This window comes from Macaca fascicularis, chromosome 12 (genome assembly GCF_037993035.2).
Source record: "Macaca fascicularis isolate 582-1 chromosome 12, T2T-MFA8v1.1".
In the NCBI taxonomy this organism is placed as follows: Eukaryota; Metazoa; Chordata; class Mammalia; order Primates; family Cercopithecidae; genus Macaca; species Macaca fascicularis.
Genome location: NC_088386.1, coordinates 86884945 through 86893493, shown reverse-complemented (window position 1 = coordinate 86893493; position 8549 = coordinate 86884945).

Here is an 8549-nt window from a genome sequence, read left to right as displayed (position 1 = left end):
TCAATATTTTGGTTGTGATATGATATAAAGACTACAGTTTAACAAAATGTTACCATGGGAGGAAACTGGATAAAGTGTACTAAAGATCTCTCTGCCTCATTTCATACAACTTCGTGTAACTCCATAATTATAACAATTTAATTAGATATTTTTTATAATTAGTTATATACAATTATATTACATTTTGGATATTACATAATTATATCCAAAATATGTAAAATTATCTATATAAATATAAACATTGTATATATAATATATGTATAACATTTATTTACATATATAGTTTGATGGAGTTATGGTTTAATGGAGTAATAACCAAATCAACAACACACGTCAGTCAACTAAACCAGCCTCTCTTAAGGGTAATTCCGACCATTCTAGATATTCAGGATTTGTGTTGTTTTTTGTTTTGTTTTGTTTTGAGACAAAGTCTCACTGTGTTGCCCAGGGTGGAGTACAGTAGTGTGTGATCTGGGTTCAATGCAACCTCTGGCTTCCGGGTTCAAGCTATTCTCGTGCCTCGGTCTCCCGAGCATCTGGGATTACAGGTGTACACCACCACGCCTGGCTAATTTTTTGTGTTTTTAGTAGAAACGGGGTTTCACCATATTGACCACGCTGGTCTCAAACTCCTGACCTCAAGTGATCCGCCCACCTCAGGCCTCCCAAAGTGCTGGGATTACAGGCGTGAGCCACCACGCCTGGCCCATTCTAGCTATTTCAATGCTTACTCTCAGGCTGTGTGTTCATGGCATACCAAAAGAAACCTTTTGTTTTCTTCTAAAAAAATTTTTGTTTTTATCATAAAAGAGATATTAAATGGTAGATCTGAAAATATGTAGAAATCGAAATAAGTAAACTAAAACAAAGATCACTCTAATTCCATCAGCTAATGATAATTTGAATAGTATGCTTTAAGAGGTGTGCCGTTATTTATTTTTAGCCATTTTTGTATTATAGTTAATGCACCCATGCATATGCTTTCATGAGTAGCTGAGGTTTTGTTTCTTAGAACTACTATTTTTAAAGAACGTATACTTTATTGATGACACGATTTCTATACATATAAGTAAGATCAGTAGATTGTACCAATGTCAGTATCCTCATTATGATATTATACTACAGTTCTGCATTTATACAGACGTGTGCTTGACATGGTTTCTCTACTTCAATGCATAGTGCTAAAAAAATATTCCTGGTCCCCATTTTGGTGATAACTTTGCATCCACGTTTGTGAAGAGGTTGGAACCCTCAATGTGCACTCAGAGACAATATCTATCATAATATCAGACATGCCAGGAATATCACTAGTGCTGTTACTCAAATTGCTCTACTAAGGATGTATCTTAAAGGAAAGGCAGAAAGTCCTCCAGTACTTACTGAAGACTTGGAGATTGCCCCTTCTGGATTTCTGTAGGCTTTACTGCACCTCCAGGGAAGCCCAGGTTTGAGAAGCATGTGCATTCAACGAGTTTCCTTGTTAAGCATACGTAAAGAAGGAGAGAAAAAGCCATGAGTACACAGTACTGGAGGGTACAATTTAGCAGTCCTTGCTCAGTCTCTGTTAGTGAGTAAAGACCTCTTTTTCAGCTCCACTTGTACATGCCTGTAATAGATTTTCCTGGGCAGCAGGTAATAGACTCTGACACTTCAGAAAGCCTCCACAGTAGAATTCACTGGAAAACACATCCTGCATAATTCAGGAAACAACAAAAAATGCATGATTATATATTTGTCAATCTTCCGCCTCATGGTGCCACAGGAGGGCAATAGCGTTTCCCCATCTAAAAGGGGTAAAATAGGTTAATCTACCTACACAGAAGTAAGTGCACTATTACCTCCATTCCAGGAGAGGTTGTTTTCAGCATCAAGAGTAGCACCTGGCAGGTCCTGGAAGTGAGTATCATTTCCACAGTAGAATCACTATTTCAAATGCTTTGCTTGCATTGCTGATATGATAGTCTTGCCTGGAAACTACCTAAGCTTTTTCTCACACTTCACTGAATTGCATGTAGTCTGTATTTTTCCTGTTACATATCAATGGATCCTTCTGGGGTGGAGAGGGATATTAGGAGAAGAACTGACAGACGGAAGAGACTGTTTTCCCTCCTGTCTATAGCTGTCTTCTCATTCAGGGTTAGATTTGCCATGAAATCAGAAGTGAAACCCTGCCTTTGCCAGAAAGCATCCCAAGCCAGCGTCAGGGCACACCGTGGTTGGCACCCACTTGTGGAAATTTGAAGCCTGCTCATCAGTTTCCCCCTACAGAGGTGGAGCAGATATTCAAACAAATTGGTCCCAGGCTAATTTAAGACATGACAGGAAATGGATTTTAACAAGCCAGATTTTTTTTATTTTCTCAGACAGAAAACAAAAACAAGAAATTTTCTAGGATAATATTTGGAACATGGAGGAAGACTGGTTCATTCTATTGCAGCTTCAGTAGCCACAGAAATCAAGGCTGTCCGAAGGTGGAGTTCAGATCTTTATACCCTTTAGTACATGTGTCAGGAAGGCAACAATTTCCAGATGTCACTGTCATTAATGTGTCCACTAAGAGCAAAGCAACTAGACTTGCTAGAAATGAGGCTGTTTTCAAGAGACAGGCAGCTTCTGCTCTAGCTGCTTATTGATCGTTACCATAGCTACAAATGTCACCTTTATCGCTGTGCTAAAGAGGGCATAGAGTACTAGGTTTCCACTTAGGGGTGAATGCAAAGATCACAGGAAGATCTCTGAGCCAATCCTTGTGAATTGCTTAACATGACAGCAAAAACCGTAATTACTTTTGCACCAACCTAATCAATTCAGAATTAAAGGGAGGTGGTTGCGATCTGACATGCTCACTTTTGTTTGTTGGCGTTCTTTCTTTGTATTATACTCTGTTTCACTTCCAAAGATGAGGTTCTGCCTCTGGAAATGTAGAGGCGTATAACACTCACTCTGATTCATCAACAAAGTAGGCTGGCATTGTTTTAAAAATTTTTGTTCCAAAACCAACAATTGCATTTCAAAATTACATGACATCTTTCCTTCAGTGTTCTTAAAACTGCTTTGAGACATTACCTCACTAAACCAACACCTTCAAAAGACTTTAATAAAGGCAAAAGTGGAGTGCAAATGACTCCCCCTTCATCTGCTTTATCAGTGTGATATTGTGGAATGAGGACTGGAATGAAGGCAGGCCTTCTTGCTTCTCCATTTACTGTTTAACTTAACTTTCTAAAGCTTGTGCTTCTCTTTTGAAAAATATGGAGGCTGAACCAAATGATTTGCACAGACATTTCCAGTCCTGTGAGTCTATGAAATCTAAAATGAGGAAAGGCTCTTATTAAGAGAGGTAGAGCACAAACTTGTTATACCTTTAGGAAGTGGGCTTAACTTTAACATTCAGCTTTACTTCCTTAAAGAGAAAATGAATATACCAGGCCCAGTTTATGTGCCATTCAGATCCACTCTTTCTCACTTATTGCCCCCAGAGGCTGGCTTTACTTATGGTCCTTCTCCCCTAACCAGGAATATCCTAGCAATAGCTCATTCCTTTGCTGCAGTCCAAAGTCTGCTTCTGCTCGGGTCATCCCCACAGAGGAGAAGCTTCAACAGACATCACCAACTAAGGAAGAAACCACTGAAGCCACACACTGCCTGGAATGGAGCTCCAGAAGCTCCAGGGGCTGCCTGAGGTGGTGCTGAGTTGATGCAACTCAGATGTGAGAGAAAGTAGACAAAATTTGTGAATTCTTACCAATGGAAGACAAGATCTGAGGGAATGCCTACACATAAATTACTTGCCCTTTAGAGTTCCTGGCCTGATGGACTGTTCCAAGATGCAATCATTCTCCTATGGTCTTTCTGGAGATGTCTTCTCGAGACTGAGAAGCCAATGTGTCTGCTATGAAGCTCTGGCTAGCTGGGTAATGCACGTCCTTGTATTTGCTCTTCCTCATTCCCTGTCTCATGTCTCCTTTTCCCTGGGATTCTACCCTATACTGAAGTAATAGCACACAAATTTTTGTCTCGAGTTCTGTTTTCTAGGGAACGCAGGCTAAGACATGGTTCAAGGGGTGTCCTTAGAAAGCAGACCTCTAAGAGGGAACTTTGGGTCCCCACCGTTGGTGGTAAACTGGGTGGCCTGGATTCCTGGCATACAGTGATAGTACAATTGCTAATATGTTATGTGGTATAGGCAGAAGGCAAGTTATTGGCATATCAAGTGGCTGTGTACTTGATCAGTACAGAGGGAATGATAATCATAAGGATTTTGTTACATAGTGGCTGCCTTTGATGGCTTTAGAAGATTTGCAAAAAGGCATAACAGGCTCAGGAAAGCTAATTGCCCACTTAAAACATGCTGTGAAAGCCAGAGGGTCTCTATGGCAGCCTTCTAAATCCTCTTATCTACTGCAGCTGCAGGGCAAATGAGGGAGGAAGAAAATCACGTTCAGGGTTTCATGGTATTGCGTTGCAAACTTACAAAGGAGAAAAAGTTCGCAGCCTTAAAATGTCTCCTACGTCAAAGAGTAGGAAACCTGCAAAGTGGACATTTGAGTGGACAAATGTAACAATCTTGAACGTCCAAATTTGCCTGCCTCTCTGGAGATTATGCAGTCTCCTCAGTTGGAGACTATGTAGTTATATCACCCGAAGTACTATAAGACAGTACTTGTTCTCTTCACGATCTGCCTATCACCACATCTCATTGCCTCCAGGCCAATGATCATGGTAACAATCTGGCCAGGGGGATACGTTGATTCACAGAGACTGTAGTGATGGGTAATGGATTATAACATTACTAGCAGTGAGTTGGAGAGACAGCCAACTGGACTCTGGATTCATCTATCTCTCTTGTCAATCCATTCCTATGTCATCACTGAGGATTTCCTGTGACCAACTGACAGAAGGACAAAGGGCTTGGTTTACACAAAGGTTGGTGAGATATGTTGGTGCTAGCCAGAAATGAACTGTTGCTGTACTAAAGTCTCACTGAAGATTGACCCTGAAAAAAGTAATTAAGAGAAATTCTCCAATTGGGCAGTAAAATTGATTATCATTTCATGTTGAAGGAGAAGTGGCCTCAGGAAAGAATATATACTGAGTCCTGAGCAATGGAAAATGATTTGATCAAATAGTCAAGACTCAAGGACATGGGACAAGGAAGTCTAGCAGATATTCATGTACAGAGACTTATGGTAGTGGAAACAATACATGCAGACATTTTATCTCATATGAATACCCATTAGAGAACAGCAATTTCATACAAAACTCTCAACAACCAAGTTGGCAGCATGACCTGCCCTGTGAATGTCAGCCAGCTTCCTACTGAGTCATCCCAGTGTTTGTGCAATGGGGCTGTAAGTTATGATGGTAAGAATGGAAACTGAGCGTGGATCAAACAACATGGACTCCCTCTCACTGAGGCTGTTCTAGCTACTGCTGCTGCTGAATTCCCTCCCTGCCAGGATCAGAGACTGATGCTGAGACTTTGATATGGCTCCAATCTTGGAAAGACCTGCCAACCAGCTAGCGGCAGGTCAAATACATTGGACCCCTTTCACCTTAGAAGGGTAGTGATTCATACTTACCTGAATTGACACTCTGGAGAAGGATCTGTCTCCCCTGCCACAGGAAAGTGGCAGGTATTATCTCTGCCAACACCACCATCTAAGGACCTGCAAAATGCCTGATCTACTAACATTGTATACATGACATTTCCTCAGAGTAAAGAACTAGAGGAAGTGCAGCGACAGGCTCATGACTCTGGAGTCATGAGTTTTAAAGTGTATTCTATTCCTTAGAAGCAACTAACTTGAGAGACTAATGAAAGGCCCATGGAAGGCTCAGCAGAAGTACCTGCAAAGAGATCACACCTTGTGGGTTGGGGTGCTGCCCTTCATGGTGACATCGATTGGATAGAGAAGAGATAATATATAGATATATAAAATATTAGATAGCTAATATATATTAGGTAGATGGATTGCATATGTAATACATAATACGTATTAGATAGATTGATTGATTGGTAGATAGACAAATGGGTGCTAGACGGATGATAGATATAGGATATAAGATCAACCTGTTCTACTGTAACTCCAAGTGATCCACTTTCAGAATTTGGTCTCCTCACTCTCATAAACTAAGTCTCTGCTAGATTAGTGATCCTAGTTCCCAGGGTGGAAACTCTTCTGCCATGAGATCCACTGAAGCCACCTTGGACTCTCCATGCCAGTGTTCAAAAACAGGAGCTACTGTACTGTCAGGCATAATTGATGATGATCCCCTTGAGGAATGAGGGTTGCTGCAACAGAGAGAAGCATGTCTAGAACCCAGGGGATTCACTGGGGCTTCTCTTAGTTCTTCTGTGTCCAGTCTCATTGATCAAAGGCAATTGTGACTGAGCACAGTGGCTCACACCTGTAATCCCAGCACTTCGGGAGGCCGAGGCAGGCAGATCACTTGAGGCCAGGAGTTCAAGACCAGCCTGGCCAACAATGGTGAAATCCTATCTATATTAAACAAAACAGACAAAAAAATTTAGGTGGGTATGGCGGCGGGCCCCTGTAATCCCAGCTACTGGGGAGTCTGTGGCAGGAGAATCGCTTGAACCCAGGAGGTGGAGGTTGCAGTGAGCCGAGATCGCACCACTGCACTCCAGTCTGGGGGATAAGGCGAGACTTTGTCTTAAATAAATAAATAAATAAAACAAAGGGAAATTGTATCAAAAGTGACTTGATAGGAATAAGACAATTAAAGGCTGAAACTCCTCAGGGATAAAGGTCTCTATCACCACACAGGGCAAAAATGCAAACCAGATGAAAATATTGGTCAAGGATGAGGAAAGTCTAGAATGGGTAGTAAGGAAATACATATCAGTAGTGCCCTGGGACCAGCTGCAGCAGTAAGACTGTTCCTTGGCCTGCTAACCTTCCTTAAGCCTTTGCAGAGATTGCAACTGCCCATTACCTCGAAGGACTGCACTTGTGCCTTCCCCTTAAGTAGGAACTTCCTGTTATCATATGAGATCTAGATATCAGATCTGAGTGACACAAGAAAGGAATTTTGACAGGCTTCTCCTCCCCTCTTCCTCAGGCTCCCTGTGAGGTAACAGTACTCATGGTGCAAGAATCACACTGGCCCCCAGGCTCAATCATGATGTCTCTCCACCCTCAAGGGGAGAACCAAGACGTTTCTGTGAAACCAGTCCAAAGAGTATGTCATGATGAAGTGTAAGTAGTGAAAGCACTGGGGCATGGCGGTGATTCAAGAGCCACATCTTGATTCCAACACTGGTTCTCGGAACAGCCTGCACGTGCTGCCCCAGGGGTGTATGTTGGCTAAGATTCTCATGTTCTTGACATACAGTAAGGCAGACTCTTCTAAGGCTGCTCATCTTGTTTCCTCTAAGAAAGACAGAGTCATTGAGGAAAGAACAGCCCCTGCCAACTAGATCAGCTGCCTCGGAACCAGGATGTGGAATGAAGAAAACGAGGAGAAAGCTTTTCCACATTTGTTCATATTAAATGAAAACTCAAATAGTGTGTATCTCTGTGTCTGTATACATATACAATAGTGGTACAGGGTAAAGGCAAGAAAACTTTATCTCTCAGAAGAATACAGAAGAACACACTGGGGAGATTCCAGGAAGATAATAAATGCACATCAGTTTGATTATGAATTGAAGAAGAAGAGGAAAAAAGGGCTAGAACTCTGTTAATCATTGTTAATCTAAGCTGGTAAGCCACTGGATTGAGATTCAGGTGGCCATGAAAGGGGCTGTGCCTGGGACTAAGAAAGTAAAAACTATGAACCTAAGGAGCCAAGAAATAACTCAGTCCATGTGATGAGTCGAGATTCAGTGAAGTAAGCTGGGTGTCTGTAAAGGATGTCCCTGCACAGTATGTATCCCCACGTCTTCTGTTCATACAGTACATTGGATTTGTATTCAAAATACACAAGTGTGTGATCAGCTACAGGAGGACTCAACAAATATTTAATAAAAGTGGTTATTGCAAAATTATGGGGTAATGCTGGAAATTCCCTCTAAGTTTTTAAAAGTTCAAACAAACAACTTTATCAGGTTATTGGTTTCTAATAAGATCTTTTTCTTAATCGTAATAGGTACATGAATAGATAGATGATAGATAGAGATAGATAGGTATAGATAGATAGATAGATAGATAGATAGATAGATAGATAGATAGACAGACAGACAGATAGATAGAGAGATTTTAAGGAATTGTCTCACATGATTGTAACAGTGCAGGTCCAAAATCCGCTGGCTGGAGACCCAGGGAAGAGTTGCAGTTCGAGTCTGACAGCTGTCTGCTGGCAGAACTTTCTCTTCATCAAGGGAGGTCAGTTTTTTCTTCTATTAAGACCTTTAGCTTATTGGATGAGGCCCACCCACATTATGAAAGGTAATCTGTTTTACTCAAAGTCTTTGGATTTAAATGTTAATATCTTACAGATATACTCACAGAAACATCTAGAATAATGTTTGATCAAATATCTACCATGCCTAGCCAAGTTGACACATAAAATTAACCATCACA